The sequence below is a fragment of the Leucoraja erinacea genome, chromosome 3, assembly GCF_028641065.1.
Source record: "Leucoraja erinacea ecotype New England chromosome 3, Leri_hhj_1, whole genome shotgun sequence".
NCBI lineage: Eukaryota > Metazoa > Chordata > Chondrichthyes > Rajiformes > Rajidae > Leucoraja > Leucoraja erinaceus.
The window spans coordinates 64,221,672-64,239,648 of record NC_073379.1 but is presented as its reverse complement, the minus strand read 5'-3'; the positions used below and the strand labels follow the sequence as shown (position 1 = coordinate 64,239,648).

Genomic DNA, 17,977 nt, shown 5'->3' with positions numbered 1-17,977 from the left:
GTTACCAATAAACTGGATACGCAACAACCTTTGTTACAATTTCTGTCTGGAACCGTTCAATTATTATAATTTTGCGAACAATAAGTACATTTCCCAATAACACAGAAGATAAACCTTGATTAAAGAATTGTCTTCTTGTAGTACTAAAGGTAAAATGAAGGTTCAGATATGTGTTAGCTAACTGCCTCTGAGATTTGCTGTTCTTGCAGTTTACCCATTCTATAACAGTGAAACAGTTAATTTCATTGATACTGGTGGTCATTTTGCAAAATAAACTAACAAACTGCATGGGTACTTTAGTCGTAAGCAGTTGGGAAATGTTGGTGGTTTGGTTTAAATTTTGAAACCCAATGTCCTATCGTAAGGGCTTTGTACAGTTTTGTTTATGGGTCATAGCTAAGAGCGCCGTTCAGAAAGATGAACTACTGAAGCAAAAGTCACAAATGAGAGCCATGAAGGATGTGAGAGAGGATTGAGCTCTGCATTTTTCGGTCAATTAGAATTCTGGCATCTTAACTGAACATTCTTTTAAGTTCCATGCAATTTTACATTTCCTCCTGAATAGATTTTAGAAATACCGTGTGGGCACAGGCCCTTTGACCCAACGAGTCTGTGCCAACCAGCGATCACCCCATACACTGACAATACCTGCCACATTGGGGTCAATTTACAGTTTTACCAAGGCCAATTAACCTACAAACCTTCACGTTGTCCGAGTGTGGGAGGAAACCAGAGCACCTGGAGAAAACCCATGCGTTACAGAGATAGCACCAGTAGCCAGGATCAAACCTGGGTCTCTGGCGCTGTAAGGCTGGAGCTCTACCATTATGCCACCCATGTATATTTCACCCCTTTTGCCCTCATCTCCTTGTGCCACCATCCCGTAAAGATATGAATAAGTTGTTGGGCTTGATGGTAGGAAATAAAAATCATTCACAGATACAATGTTCTGGGTATGGACTGATGGGTCACCAACCAGTATGGTTAACTCCGACCATCGTAGACCAAGCTTGCCAAGTCCTGAATTATAAAGCCTTGAGAGAAACTCGGTCAATGAGGTTACTGAATTAACTTCATAAACTCCTTGACCTCTTCACAATTAATTGACTTGGAATTGATGGGAATGACTTCTATGGAGCTTTTATTTCATATCTACCATTTTTAAATCAGTAGATTAAACCCAGTCTGAAGACATTATCTTAAATATTTGTAAAGGGAGCGGCCAAACTGTTAACTCCTTGCAAATAAGTTATGTAGCTTTAGCTCTGTGATAATGTACAAGTAATATACTTGTAAAAAGGAGTTTGCAAGGAGTATTAGCATCAAAGTGAGACAGCAACTCTCACATGAACTCAATGCTAACTGGTTCATGGTGAAACAGCCAATCCGTTATTCAGCTAACATCGCATTGAGCGTGCAAGTTTTTCTTCCTTCCAATTCATCAAGGATGTAGCTGGACCATAACTGTATGGATATTATGAAGGTAGCCTTCACTTTAAATGGTGAGTACTATAAATCAGAATGCATAAAAGTAATGTATCAGTGCATAGAAGATTCTCATTTCTCAGGACGATCAGTAACACAGATTTTGAGGGCAAAGCAATGTATTATTGTAAATTGTAGTTAATGTTTGCTTACTAATGTGAATTGGACATTTTAGAAAAGACAGTGCTTATGAGCATCTCTAATAGTACTTGAGGGGATGGATGCTGAGCTGTTACGCTTTGAACCACTGCAGTCCTCCTGCTATGAGTTGGTGTGAATTACAAGGATTATGGCCTAGCTGCCATGAGGATAGAAAAATGGATTTCCAGGCGCAGTGATGTGCAACTTGAAAGGGGTCCTGCAGGTGGTGGTGTTTCCATGCACCTGTTGTCCTTGTCTCACTAGATCATAGAGATGGCTGTTGTCAGTAGCAGAGGCATAAAATTGTTGTGTATTATGGTGGTGCTAAATGCTGCCAGTGGAGAAATTGATTCCAATCAAGAGGGTTGCTCATGTTACCACCATTGTAGTGCAACTGAGATGACGTTGCATCTTGAAATTACTTTAATTTCAAAAATTTCATTAAAAGTTCGATTTCAATTGTCATTCTGTAAAATAGCTCAAGCCCTCATGCCCGATAATTCATAGTTTACACAAGCCCATTGTTGCCGGAGGTTGGGTCTGCCCATGTCTTCCATGGGTACACTGAGTACCGGATATTCAAGAACATTGTCAGTGTTGCCCTTTCCTGCATGATTGTTTGTCTTGTGGGAATCTTTGGTGTGGGATTTTTAAGGTAACCATCACTGACTCATCACTAGCAAATGGATATGCAAGGAATGGAAGGATATGTATTTTGTGCAGGCAGATAAGTGTTGGTCTTAGCATCATAAGATAGATACAAAATGCTGGAGGTACTCAGCTAGGACAAGCAGCATCTCTGGATAGAAAGAATGGATGACGTTTTGGGTCGAGACCCTTCAGACCCACATCTGGTAAGACAGAACGACGAGACACAGAGGAGATGCAGGTGAGGGATCCATCGATAACAGCATGGGGGAAACCATCTTTATTAAATAAATAGAACATCTTGGATGTCCTAGAATGGAAAGCCTTGTCTTGGGAGCAGAGATGTGGTGGAGAAAGAGAAATTGAGAGCTGGGTTGGTATCTTTGCAAGAGGCAGCATGGGAGGAGGTGTCGTCCAGATAACTTTGGGATTCGGTGGGTTTATAGTTGATGTCAGTCGATAGTCTGTCCCATGTGATCATGACAGGGATGAAGAAAGAGGAGATTCCCACAGTGACCTTTTTGTCCTCGGCTGCCTCCATGAGTGAGGCCACACACAAACTGGAGGAACGGCGCCTCGCCTTCTGCCCCCGCCTCTCTTCCAGTTTTCTCTTCCCTACTACCATCAGCCTGAAGAAGAGCCCGAATGTGAAATGTTACCTTTCTCCAGAGATGCTGCCTGACCCGCTGAATTGCTCCAGCACTTTTTTTTGTAAACCACCATTGGCAATTCCTTGTTACCAAGCATAGCTACTTGCACTGGAGGTCATGTACAAAATTAAAGCCTTGATCTGACTTGGGTCATGCCAAATCTGACATGGGCCTGAGGATGTGTCATAGCCACCTGTCCTCACCAAGAATGCCATCCCAGTCCATGCTTCTTTTAACTGTGTTAAACTTTTATAACCTAGTCTCCAATCCTTACGCATCAACTTGTTTATATTTCAGCCCATATTAAGGACATTCAACTTTTTGCCCAAAGCCAGTCAAACTGCAGCCATCACATGCTGTCAGTTCTACGCACTCAGACCGGGCTGCGGAGCTCTGACCTTGCACAAGAAAACAGTAGGCTGTAAACACAGCTGAGCAAAACCAAGTAAAGCTCTTGTCATGGACTTGTCATTTCCAGTCCAGAATGGCAACAGAGCATAATGTGAAGTGGAGTGTACACAAACCGGCTCATTTGGAATTATGCAGTAGCCCAATATGTCTGCAGGAAATCAGTTGATGTATTTGCAACTGTCTTTCAGCTGGGAATGCCGAAACTGGACGAGCAAAATATTCTACATTTTTAAAGCTGTGTTTTGAAGACTGAGTGGAAAGAATTATGCTATTCAGACTGTAATATTGGAAGTACAGCCTTTTATACCCACACAACTTTTCTCCCCAATGAAGACAGGCGGCCCCTCAGCCCACTTCTACCCATTTGTTGTTACCCCCAACTCTTGTCCTCATTCTTGCCCTCCACAACAAAAGACCACCCTGCTGTTTGATTAATCCGGCTTTGATGGTTGAGAGGCAAACAAGGCATGTATAGGGTTAAGTTCCTATCAGGAACAATATTTTGAAAGTAGTTTGACAAGGTCTGGAAGGATTGTTGGTGATGGTGCTTATATAATACCGATTAACCTTCTCAGCAGCACAACAGCTTTTTAAAAATCTGTTTTGGACTGCTCCTCTCTAAAATTAATTCCAGATTCATGCCCTACTATTTACAATTTTATTTTAAGTTAGTTTGAAAGTGCAGAAAAATAGAGGCACAAAAAATTGCGGTGATCAAGTACTGAGGACAGATGCAGCGAAACCTAGCAAGTTATCCTGTCGTGGGCTAAGAAATATGGCACAATGGCATGGTACACACTCGGCAAAGGTCAACATGACCTGTGTGATTTTCCATAACATAGACCCCAATCTGACACATGGACGTGTCATGTAAGACTGTGGGCAGCTGACCAGGTAATTAATCAGATAAGTATTATCTGACATTTTATGACAGTAAAACAAATATCTTGTAAAAAAATCTACTTTATTATTTAGTCCTTATCTTCCATGTAGGTAGCTCAAATGTGTAGCCATGTAAAAAGTAAGCGGGCTCCCAGACCAGCAGACATAAATATTGGTGTCTGCCAGGAGCGCAAGGCTCTATGTTAACAAGCATCTTGTTGTGATGAGTCTTCAAAGTTAAAAGAAACCCCAGTTGTTTTCAGGCCCTTTTTCCATGGGGACGTGTTAGGTCATTAATCACATTTGTCTCTGTCTCGGAAACTAATGCACTATAGTGCTGAGAACTATATTCTGCACTCTGCCACTTTCCCTTTGCTCCACCTATTGTAATTTAGTTTGGCTTGATTATATTTATATCAAATATTATCTGATTTGATTGGATCGCAAGCAAAACAAAGATTTTCACTTCTCAGTACACGTGACAATAATAAACCTAGACCTTTAATTGCCTCAGTCTCATGTTCTATTTTCATAATGGACCCCAGAATTGACCTAACCATGGAAATGTGATTCAATGTTATACTTTACACATTTTGACCTGCCTGGAGTTTGAATGTATCATGCTATTAGAGATTTTACATTTGAATTTCATCACAGCCAAGTGCAAGAGGGATGGGTCACTGAGGTACTTTTGATATTGTTCCTTTTTTGTGAGTCATCACACTCATTTTTCTTCAGTTCAAGTATGAATCTTGGTTCCCACCTTCAGGCTGTTTGTTCAGGGAGAACACGATCCATGACATTGAATCAAAGGAGGCGTGCCCTTCGAGCCAACCAGGAGGTTACTTCACATTTACTTAACCACAAATCTTCTGTTTGAGAGTTAATTTTCAATCCGAGGCACGTGAGATTGTGCTTGTAAGGCACACGTGACCTAACCTGCGTGCCTGTCCCCAGACCCAAATATCTGAGGCTTGCTGGCTGTTTGCTTGAACTTTGGAAGGATTAATCTCTCTCTCTCTCCTAATAATGAAAGAATTGTGTACGGAAGTGCAATCTCCTCTTTTATACTTTTACTTTCTTTGGACTATCGAGCTAAACATTTCCCTGTGGCGTTGACATTTTGAAGATCTGAAGTTACCACTTGAGCTTTAATGTGGACGTACACCCACCAGGCCCGTGGCTAAGGTGTCACTTTACAGTCATATGATCAAAGCATTTAATTTGGATTGGAGGTGATATCCTGATCTCACTTTTCACTGTCTTTCGGTTGGAACGGTAACCTTGCCCTGTTGGCTGTCTGCTTTCCTCTGGTCAGCATGAGACTAACAGGTAAGAACTATTGCTTGTCAATGAATTCCAGTCAATAAATTACTGAACATGAATTGCAAATAATTACTGTGTAATTCTGTATCTGCAGTTTTAGCTCGTGCACGTTACATTGAGAAATTAATTTGCAATTTTAAAAATAATAGGTAAATTAAGTGCATCTCCTTCAGACCTGCATTGGCAAAAATAACTTGTTTTACAAACCTTCATTTAGTTAAATAAATATTTTTGTCAGTGCAGTGATGTCCACTGTGTTAACATCATGCACAGTATCTGCTTTTGCTTTAATCAAAAGTATCAATCTAAATTTTTTTTAAGTGTTCTTAAAATGCCAACCTAAATGAACTTTTTCTAGCTGTGTAATTTGTAGTTAGCTGGAAAACTTAAATTATATCAAATTGCAAATAGGCAAACTCAATTGTTTTCTATTTTCAGTTTTACTCAAAAATCCATGGTCAAGCATTCAGGTAACTTATTCTCAAGGTCCTTAATTGTGCTGCTGTTAAACCAGCTACTTGACTGTCTGCAAGAGAGTGGCTCTTTATTAATGTTCTAATCGAGAAGTATTGGAACTCTACTTGATCAACCCTCTGACAGAAAGAAAGTTAGTGATCCAAACAATTCTGGTTAACATATTTCAAATGAGCCATTAAACTGGGACTTCATCTGCCCTGTCGGGTGGAAGCAAGACCAGGGAAGTTCTCCCTGTCATCCTGGGTGATGCTAATCTTCTAGTATCAATAACAACAGGTTGTCTGATCATCACATTATAGTTAAGGGACCTCTGTGAACAAATCTGTCTTACAATCGGTATTACACTTCTGAAGTTTTTCATTTAAGTGTAATGCAATTTGAAGCATCACAATATTACGATGGATGGACTGCAAAACTGCTCTTTGTTTAGGATAACAGTTTCAAGCAAATATATTTTTGTTGGGAACTACTATTAATTCTGTAAAACACAAATACTGGAAACTCCAACAGGTCTGGCAGCATCTGTGCTGTGGCGAAATAAATCAGACTTGATGTTTCAGGTTGGTGGCCCATCAAAATGCGCCCCTTTTGTGTACCAGTCTTTAGTGCCACCTGGAATACGATCCAACTTGAGTTTTATGCTTTTGATCTCATATGCTGCAGTTGGCCATATCTAATCAAATATTTCAGTTCTTAGTACTTCCTTATTTCACTGAATCTTTGTCCTAACATTTGACTCCAAATAGTAAGTGTACTGTTGCCAAATGGAAATCAAGTAAAACTGTAAGGCTTGAATCTGAAACAAAAGCTCAAATGCTGAGAACTGAGGAAGGGCCCCTGAGCCGATATACTGACGGGTTTTTGTTTCAGCAGATACTGCTTGACTGGCTGAGTTGTTCCAGCATTTGTCTTTTGTTACTGTCAGGATAACGATAAAAGTCAAGATAATGCCCATGTAAACCTCTTCTGGAGAAACTTCTGTAAGGCTCTTAGCGTAATTATGTTGTGGATAAATTGGATAGTTACAGTAAATGACAACAGACTTTGCAGTATTTGTTGCTTTTATCGTTTTGATTCTGCTAACATACAGATTAAATTAATTTTGTGTAATCCAACATTGTATAATGTTGGCCAATATCAACCTGTAAATATTCAAACGTGGTGGCTAAAATGAGGAAAATGTGTATGTTTACAATAACTGTATATAAACAAGACTGGTTGAATATAAAAGCAGATGTGCTGCATGGTGTGTGGATTTGCTTGTAAATGCTGCAACCATTTTTATTTGAATTAACAGAATGAAAGTTCACGCTTTGAATGTTTGGTGCTGCCTGACAAATAGGATTATGATTTATTTGTTGAATAGATGCCACACATTTACAAATCTAACCAAATATTCAAAATAAAAATTCCATTTAATCACACATTTTTGACACTGGTGTTTGTTCCTCCTCAGTCACCTAACATTATTCCTTCTCGCAACACTGCTCGTGCTCATCCTTTCCTTTCCTCACCTCACCAGTCACTTGTGATGCCGTATCCTGCCTTAATCCAGTTCTCTACTTCTCCCTCCCCTTCTGACAGTACCGATCTCTTGGTAACTCTCTCCTAATGCTCGGCATCCAGTTACCTGTTATTTCCATTGCCGCAGCCTTTGTGAAGGTTTACACATTACAGGTCATCCTCGGGTTGTGGGAGAGTTCTGTAATCTGAACAGTTCACAGGTTGGCAATGTTCCACAAACCAAAATCCCACCCAGCAGAAGATGTCTGCAGCCCCGCAGCAGCCAGCAAATCATGCCGCCAGTTTCATAACCCCCTGTTCATATTTAACATGGGTCGGGCTGTGTAAGCAGGAGAGTATTATTTGTACAGTATGCTATGAAAAAAAACCCCACTATCTTGGAAGTGCTCAGTAGGTTAGACAGCCTCTGTGGTGAAAGAGAAGAACTGAGCTAACAGTACAGATGGCCAGATCCAAACTGGAAAACCTGGCGCATTCAGTCCCAACAGCTGTAACGTGTCCAGCGGGAAGATGAAATGTTATCCCTGCAGCTTGCATTGAGCTTTGTTGGAAACGTTCAAGAGTGTCAGCGAGTCAAAGATGTGTTAGAGTATGATGGAGAATTTGAGTGTCGTGCTTTTGGAAGCTGAAGGCGGCACAGTGGTAGAGCAGTGCCAGAGACTTGGGTTCAATCCTAACCTCAGCTGCAGTCTGTATAGACTTTACACATTCTCCCTCTGACCATGTGGATGTTCTTCCATATCTCAAAGACATACAAGTTTATGAGTAATTGACCTGTGTAAAATTATCCCTGATGTGTAGGGGGTGGGTGAGGAAGGTGGGATAATGAAGAACGTGAATGGGTGCTCAATGGTTAGTGTGGACTCGGTGGGCAGAAGCGCCCGTTTCCTCACTGCATATCTAAATTTAAGTAAAAATCCTTGCGGGACTAAAGAGGCATTGCACAAAGCAGTCACCTAATGTATATTTTCGAAGACTATATTGGATTCATGCCCCTACGCAGCATGGAAATGGGCTCTTCATTCAGCCCACCGTGTGTGTACCAACTATCAAACGGTCATCTGCACTAAACCCATTTTTGATTGTCCCCACATTCCAATCAACCCCCTTCAGATTATACCTTTTCGTCCCCATACTTTGGCAATTTGCATTGGCCAGTTAATCTACCAGCCTCCAACTTTTAGATGTGGCAGGAAGCAGGAGCACCCAGTGGAAACCCATGGGGTCACAAGGAGAACGTACAAACTCTACGAAGACGATGCCTGAAGTCTGGATCAAAGGCAGGTTATGAGCATGGTGACTGAGTACCTGAAGCGGTACAGAGTGAGGCCCAGCGCATATTCGAGGAACAGCACCTCATATTTTGCTTGGGTAGTTACACCTTGACTTCTCTATGAACATTGACTTCTCTAACTTCAGATAGCCCTTGCTTGTCTATCCCTTCCCCTTCCCAGTTCTCCCATTAGTCTTACTGCCTCCAACTACATTCTATCCGTCCCCCCGTCCCCCCTCCCATGACATCAGTCTGAAGAATGGTCTCGACCCGAAACGTCACCCATTCCTTCTCTCCAGAGATGCTGCCTGAGCTGCCGAGTTATTTCAGCATTTTGTGTCTACCTTTGATTAAAACTAGCATCTGCAGTTTTTTCCTACACATTAGCATTTCATTTAGTTTAGTTTATTAGCACGTGTACAGTTTTTTTGTTGTTCGCTATCCAGTCAGTGAAAAGACCATATATGATTACAATCAATAGTGAGTTTGGGTCTCTGTGAAATGGAACAGAAAGATAAATGGGCAGCAGTTGCATCTGATTCTGATATGAAGTAATCGACATGTAACATTAACTCAATTTTCATCTCTCCTCAGATGCTGCCTGACATGCTTTGTATTTCCAATATGTTCTTGTTTCCAGCCAATGTAATGTGCTGGCTCACAGTTCCATCACTGTTTTGTATTTTTCTCCTCTGTTCTTATTCCTCTCACTCCACACGGTTCGAAACAGATTGAATGTGATTAATGAGCCTTTGCGGTGGGACTCATTCCTGGGCCCCTCAGGAAATTGGAGGAGCAGCACCTCATATTTCGCTTAGGTAGTTTACACCCCATTGACTTATCCAATTTCAAGTAGTCCTTGCTTTCTCCCTCCATCCCCTCCCCTTCCCAGCTCTCCCACAGCCTACTGTCTCTGCCTCTTCCTTTCTTTTTCCCGCCCCCACCCCCGACATTAGTCTGAAAAAGGGTCTTGACCCGAAATGTCCCCTATTCCTTCGCTCCATAGATGTTGCCTCGCCCGCTGAGTTTCTCCAGCTTTATTGTCTACCTTCGATTTTTCCAGCATCTGCAGTTCTTCCTTAAATGAACCTGCATCACTCTCTTTCAATCAACTGTTTCTCCTGGAATGCACCGTCAAAGACATTCTCTTTGTTCTCACCACCACTCCCTCCATCAACGCAAAACATGTTGTTTACCAGGTTTTCTATTTTTAATGGTAGGTAATTGATCAGAAACATTAACTCTTTCTATCTTTCTTTGAAGATGCTGCTTGACATTATGAGTATTTCTTAAATTTTGTGTTTGTTTGAGATTTCCCATGCATTTTTGATTTGCTTTTCTGTGAAGTATGTTAACTGACCACTTCTCTGCCCATCTGATAACATCCTCCCCATGACTAAGCTCAAGAGTGTTTCGGGAGACTGACAGACAGGCCCAAGACCCTGGCGCGATGCAACGTCTCACCTCCAACAGCAGCAGAAGCAGGCAAACAATTGCCGAACTCGGCCTGGGGCTCACGGCCGTTGCGGTCCGGATCCGCCCCCACTCCTAATCCCAGAGCGGGGCCAAGAAAATTGAAGATGGAACCAAAATCCTGGAGTAACTCAGCGGGACCGGCAGCATCTCTGGAGAGAAGCAATGGGTGACGTTTCGGGTCAAGACGCTTCATGATGTCACGCGCTCCAGACGGCTGTGCAGTCGAATGAAGTCGCATGTGACCTTCGCGGGACCGTCATGGCTCAACGCGACCACGAGGTTGCGTAATTAGGACACGTAAGTGGGACAGGGGCTTTAGAGTGCAACATTCTCTGCGACTCCTGGAAATCTCAGACCCATGACTGTTCAAAAGGGGAGAAAGGAGCATTTGGTGTGGCAATGAGAGCCGCGAGGAGGTGCATTTGGAACACACAAACCCCCTCCTTAGGCAGTGGTAATTGTCTGCACCACAAATCCAAAAGCCATCCTGCCAGTCACCTCCTTTCCCCATCTGTGGACAGACTGTGGTTCTCACATTGGCCTCAGTAGCCACCACAGAACCAGAGTGGAAGCAAGTCACCCGTCTTCTTTGGAGACTGCTTGAGAAGAAAAAATTGCCATTGCATACTGAGCCATTGTATGCTGAGCTCCTCCAAAGTTGCACTCTGTCTAAATGAATGCTTTCATACTTTCCCTTCCCCCAATGCTACCCATCCCACCCCACCATTCCTCCACACCCAGGCAAATCTAGGTTCCATGAGGTGTGGTGATTTAATACTGTCTAGTGCATTTTGGTAAACGTAACTAGATAAATTTGGATTAGGGTATAATGATTGTGTGGTGGCAGACTAGTAATTGGAGATCTGAACTATGAGGTTTAAATCTTTCATGGCAGCTTTGGAATGTAAATTCAGTTAATAATCTGAAATTTGCAAAACAACTAGTCGTGGTAATGATGATAACAAAATCAACTGGGGTTTTGTGAAGCCGTAAAGAGAATGATTAATGTCCTTTAGGGGAAGAAATGTATTAATACTGTTTGCTTCTGCCTGCGGACCCAACCCACGTGGTGACTTATAAATGTCCTCAGACGTAACTTAGCAGGCCCTTAAACCATTCAGTTGTTCTAATATTGATATTGGGTATGTGCAGGAAACACCTCCTTTGCCAGCAACACCTTGAAAATTCTGAAAATGAAAAAAAATCAACTTTTACAATGGTGTACGATATAATTTTGGTCTTGAATTAGATCTTTAATATTAGACATCTTAAGCAACTGTACAAAAATGGCATCGTGAAACTGCTGACAGAAATATTTGGTTGCAACGAATGCAGGACTGTTGACAGTTCAGCTGTTGCTGTAAACTTGACTTGCATATTTGCATATTCATTTTTTATGTTTTGAGCACAGCCAATTTGGAAAATTATTTGCCCAGTATAAATCAAATGGGTCTCGGGTCAGACTAACCTTAAAACATGAATTCCTGCTCTGCCTGTTTTTTTTTTAATGATCTGGCACCAGAGTAGTATTTGGAACCTGTATAAGGCTGTGCAAAGTGTTTGAAAGAGGCATGTCAAGTTCTGTTTTGCAAACGTTGAGATTTTACCTTCACTTTCATTCTGATACGCCGCCATTTTTGTATTGGTTTGAAGCTGAAATAGCTGTTCAAGTTTAAAAGCTGCAAGCACATAATTTTCTAGGTATAACGCAGACATTAATACAGAAGGACACAAAGTGCTGGAGTAACTCACCTGGGTTCCAGGCTGGGGGCCTCCACGATGCTGGCTCCATCGGCAACACATGGACCAACTTTCCTGCTGACTCTCCTGGGTGCTGTTGCTTCGCTCTCCCTTCCAACAGAGAACCTTGATAATGGAACCACTGGGTCCTGCACCCTTCCTCCTATTCCAATCATACAATGTCTCGTAACCCTCGCCCTCGCCCCTAAGACCAATATCTCTCTACCCCCCACCCCCCCTCCCCCCCGCCCCGCGCAATCTATCCCGAGCTTCCCTTTACCCCTTGACCCCAACCCTCACTCTTGTCATGTTTTCACCATCCCCCGGATGCAGAACTGTTGGTGCTCAACAGAGGCCTGATTGTTGTACTCTTATGCCCCCACCTCAACGAGTTCCGGGCTTGCCATGATGTAGAGCTTTTCATTCTCCGCCTATGGGCATTTTTCTATGGGAAGGAGTCCTTGCAGCCCAGTGATGACCCCTTCTCCTGTCTCCAACATTCCCCCTTCTACCTTCTACCTCTAACCATATAACCATATAACAATTACAGCACGGAAACAGGCCATCTCGACCCTTCTAGTCCGTGCCGAACACGTATTCTCCCCTAGTCCCATATACCTGCGCTCAGACCATAACCCTCCATTCCTTTCTCGTCCATATAACTATCCAATTTATTTTTAAATGATAAAAACGAACCTGCCTCCACTACCTTCACTGGAAGCTCATTCCACACAGAATCTTTTAATCTTTTTTACCCAACTTCCAAGTGTCTCATCAATTGGTCTTGACTTCTCCCCTTCCCCACTCCATTCGCACCCCCTCTCAATGCACAGTCCTTTGCTCACTCGGCAACAATCCCAACATTGTTATTAAGCCTGTCAGCATGGGAGTTGCCATTACAGTCTGACGGGCTGAACTCTACTGTGCTGTGGCCAGGCGCCAACTCTCAGACACGCCCTCATACCTACCCATGGACCATGAGCCCACAGACAAACACCTGGCCATCATCTCCCAGACTATTTCTGATCTCATTGCGACAGACCCACTTTTATCTCCTTCCTAAAATCCACAAACAGCACTGTCCTGGCAGGCTCTTATTTTCTTCCTGCGACAGACCCACCGCAACTCCTTGATTTAATCATCCCTTCCAGACCATCCCCGCCCCAGGCACTTTCCCCTGCAACCACAGGAGATGTACCTTTACCTCCTCCCTTGCCTCCATTCATGTACTCAAGCAATCCTTCCAGGTGAGAGGTTCACTTGCACCTCCTCTAACCTCATCTACTGCATTTGTGTATCTGAAATGGGCCCCTGTACATAGGTGAGACCAAGTGTAGACTCGGTGACCATTTTGCTGTACACTTGCGTTCTGTCCGCCAAAGTCTTCCCATTCCCTCACTACCACATGCAAACTAGAAAATCAGCACCTCGTATTCGGCTTGGGTAGCTAACAACCCAATGGTATGAACATTGACTTTTCAAATTTTAGTTAACCACTAACAACCCCCTCCCCTCCCATGTCCTACCTAGACGCAGGCATATTCCCCCCTCCCCTACATCCTTCCTCTGGCTTCACAATTTGCATGTCTTCAATCTTTCTTGCACCTTCTGTTTCATTCTTTAGACTTTGTTCCAACCATCGGCCTATCAATAGCCTTCTCACCTGTGTCCACCTATAATCTGATGCGTTGTCTTGCCTCTCCTGTCTCCCAGCTTTCCTTCTCCCCCCCCCCCCCCAACCCCACTCCCTACAATCAGTCTGAACAAATTCTCGACCCAAAGTCTCGCCTATTCATATTTTTCAGAGATGCGAGCTGACCCATTGAGTTGCTCCACCACTTTGTCCTTTTGTGTAAATTAGCATCTGCATTTCCTGATTCCCACAGATTTTTAACACGTCAGACATAGATTATTACCACCATTCATCTCAATTTCCTCCAAAATGTTTCTTCTGATCTTGAGGCTGTCTTCCACCTTTGCATCTTTATTATTAAACCACTGGTATTTTTGCTGTAAGACTCAACTCAATGTCTTTGCAAATAATTTGTTTCCATCTATAGATTTGTTATGTTATACAAGTAGACCAATTGTGATTTGGTTCTTTGGAATTTTTTTTACTGAACTCTGGACCACCAGGAGTGATCTAGTTAAAATTCCAGTGCACTGACATGCGAGTGATCTATTTGGGCCAAAAGTTGCTCAGTACATCTACCTAACTGTTTGTCTTTTACTGATTGACAAACTGTAGTAGACTTTGCCGAGCAGTTGCACTCTGAAGCTTTTGTGCTTAATTGTCCTTTAGAAAGAACTATTTAGCTTAGCATTCATGTGTGTGCAGTGCATGTTGCATTCCCATTCTACCTTTTCAAATTTACATTCCACTTCTAATTACCAGAATTTACTTGCTGCTTAAGTGTTTACCTACCGCACCATATATTTTATAAACAGCATCTTTATAATGTTTAAAAGTTCGAACCTAACATCCAAGATACAATAAATGGCGTGATTATTATTTTAGCAAATTATATCAGATAAAGGAAGAAAATATCACCAGGAGGTGGCTGTTCAGCGCTTGAAGTCTGTTTTGCCATTCAGATTGATCATGACTCGTCTATCTTGATATTCCAGATGGTTCAGAATCTATATTATTAAAAGTCTGATCTTGACTACTTCCTGTTGTTCTGTATATTGATTTTAGAAAAAACGCTGCCACTTACCGCTGCGATTTTTGACCATCTTACTCAGAGTCCCCCTCCGCTGCGTAGGACAAGAGGATTTTTCCCATCGATGAAAAAGAAAAGAGTTATTAGTGTTTAAAAAACGTTGAGATTCTCTCTCATGAAGGCCACTCCCCTTCCGGAAGGGGCTATTAAACCCGGAAGTGTTGAGTGCCTAAGTCAGTCTCTGCAAGATGGGGGAGCGAGAGGGTCACATCTCTCAGTCTGAGCTGTGAATAACACTAAACACATGTCTACTAAACTGTGAGGTGTTTTGCTAAATGCTAAAGCTGTGTTGCCTTTGGTTTGGAAATGCTAAAGTTGTGTTGCCTTTGGTTTGGAAATGCTAAAGTTGTGTTGCCTTTGGTTTGGAAATGCTAAAGCTGTGTTGCCATTGGTTTGGAAATGCTAAAGCTGTGTTGCCTAATTAAAGTTGCCTTGCCTAATTAAAGTTGCCTTGCCTAATTAAAGTTGCCTTGCCTAATTAAAGTTGCCTTGCCTTCTATATAATTAAAAGTCTAATTTTGACCGCTTCCTGTTTGCGCTTTATATTGATTTTTAGAAAAAAAAGCTACCACGTACGGCTGTGATTTTTGGCCATCTTTCTCAGAGACCCCCTCCGTTCATCAGGTGCCGAGAAATTTTCCCATTGATGAAAAATAAAAGAGTTGTGTTTGAAAAATGTTGAGATTCTCTCTCCTGTCGATCACGCCATGAATCACTCCCTTCTGGTGGGAGGGGTAGAGGGACTATAAAACCCAGACGTGTGGGCGTAGTTCAGTCTCTGCAGGATGGAGGAGGGAGAGGTCACGACTCGTTTTAGTGGCCTTGCACCCTGCTTGAAGTGGTAAGAAACCGCACTTGAATTTGGTGGCCTTGCACCCTGCTTGAAATCGAATTTCAAGGAATAGCCGTGTCAACTGGCCACCAATATTGGAATTGGTGGAGAAGTGGAATATTGCTTTGATGCTTTGCCTGAAACAGTACCTACTATAACTAAACAATGTTTCACCAAAAGCCCCCTTTTGGATCTCCTTATTTTTGATTCTTCAAAAATTTGTTCAAAATGAAGGTCATCAAACTTTCATATGTTTCCTGTACCTGCATGTTTATTTCCAGGGTCCAGTGAACCGGCACACCAAACCAGATGGCAAATCATTGGGATTTCTAACCAGTCAAATCAGATTATCAGAGCTCTACAGTACTTACATTTGATAAGAGCAAAGCCTTTTTAAATGTGTAAGTATAGGAAGTGCAATTGCTTACTGAATTTATAGGAATCTCAACCAGCATAATATTAAAATTGTAACGAAACATTTAAATCGTTTTGAAGCTCCTTATAACTTCAGAATGACTTGTTGCAGTGTCTTAAATGTGTCTTGAAGGAATATGGCTTTTAATTAGTGGTTTTTTTTTCAACACATGTTTAAAATACAGATTAAACAAGTGGACATTACAGTTAGTTATGTTATTCCACTACTTTAAGATATTAGTTATTATTCATTTATAAATCTTAAAGTAAATAGTTAATGGGTGATTTGACCAAATTTGTGTACAATCCAGAGATCTGGAAAATCGAAGGTAGACAAAAATGCTGGAGAAGCTCAGCGGGTGAGGCAGCATCTATGGAGCGAAGGAAATCGGCGACGTTTCGGGTCGAGACCCTTCTTCAGACTGATGATGTCTCGACCAGAAACGTTGCCTATTTCCTTCGCTCCATAGATGCTGCCTCACCCGCTGAGTTTCTCCAGCATTTCAGTGTACCTTTATTTACAATTTCATAATTTTCAATTAAAATGTGATCCTGACTATCCAGGATGCAGTTTGAGGAAAGAAGCAGCACCGATTGTTGTTAGATTAAGGTTTTTGTTTATACTGAATTAGCTGGCATTCAGTGGAAAAGCAGGGATGGTTCGTGGGGAGAGTGGATTGTATCAAGTCCCCATAAGGGGAAGAGTTGAATGGATGTGGTAGTTTAAAAACAATTTGAAATAGGTTTTATCCTTGATTTGTTTTTACTGTATGCAGCTTATAGACTTAAATGTATCATCCCTCATGATGTTCAAGAGACTGAAATACAATAAATTGCAAATCTCAGCTGATGAAATTCAGTACCTTCTTTTTCCTGCAGCTGCAGTAAATAAATCTACTTTTCTGCTGCTCAATTTAAGATGGTATTTCCCCACCCTCTCAGAAACTGTAATTATATGTAAAGACATTTTCATTCCATTGCTGATTTCATGATTATTCCGTTCTGGCTTGTGAGGAATTTTGATCTCAATTTTCTTGTATTCATTAAGTGCATTTCACATTTTGCCTCTTAATGGCACATCCATTGGTCTAGTTGCTAAGTAGCCATAAGGAAAACCAACAAAATAGCTTTGAATTATTTATTGATGTTTCATTTGACAAACCCAACTTTGCAATGCGCGCAGGTTTAGACTCGTGCAAGGCTAGGTCGTGTGCTAGCAGGATTAAACTTCCTGCTGACAACTGGTTGGGGTTCTATCTTGCATAAGAAATTCTCCATTTGGGCTGTGATAATTTTAGTGAATTCAAATTATTTATGCAAAGTACACATTCCTTTGTGAATTCCATCCTTGCAGGAGCAACATGAAGGTGTTTGTCTTGGTGTGTGTGAACAAGAAATCTTTGTTTTTTTGCAAACCAAATAGCACAATTCAGTTTGGGATTAATTAAATTCCTCCCGCGTACAGAATCCAATTCATAGTTTGCCTAAAGCTGATTTTGCTTTTACTGGAATCTCTAGTTAAGTGATTTTTTTTTAAGTTTTCCTGTCTCCTCCCAAGTAAATTGGCAACTGCAAGCAGATTGTTCTCTCACACAATAATTAAAATCCACCCATTGGCACTGGTTTCCAGTTTAGTTGCTACTTAAAGCATGTCCTGTATGCATCTCAATTGTCTCCAGTGTGTGTGTTGCTACTTATTTTAAAGAACACATTTAGTTTGCACATGAAATAAAATTTGGGAGGAGTTGTGAATAGTGAGGAAGGTAATCAAAATATATAACAGGATATAGATCAGTTGAAAATTTGGGCAGAGAAATGGCAGTTGGCGTTTAATCCAGACCAATGTGGGGTGTCCGGAAGTGGTGGCGCTGTTGAACGGCTGTGGCTCGCCTGCAGTCCGTCTGTTTTTACTTTTTTATGTTGTTTTTTGTCTTGTTTAGTTAAATTTTTTGGTTATTAGGCTGTGTTATGTGTT

The 17,977-nt window shown here is 41.7% G+C and overlaps 1 protein-coding gene across 4 annotated transcripts in view; it reads left to right on the top strand.

Annotated features, from left to right (window-relative positions):
• The window catches only part of kank1a (KN motif and ankyrin repeat domains 1a), a 247,433-nt gene that overhangs the window by 124,772 nt on the left and 104,684 nt on the right, over nucleotides 1-17,977 (top strand). Inside the window, exon 1 of one of the 4 annotated variants that reach the window (XM_055632825.1) lies at nucleotides 5,162-5,549. The exons of the other annotated variants lie outside the window; for them this stretch is intronic. The gene's annotated coding sequence lies outside the window, so the exon portion shown is untranslated. Of the gene's footprint in view, nucleotides 1-5,161; nucleotides 5,550-17,977 lie in introns of those variants that run through there. 4 annotated transcript variants of the gene reach the window in all.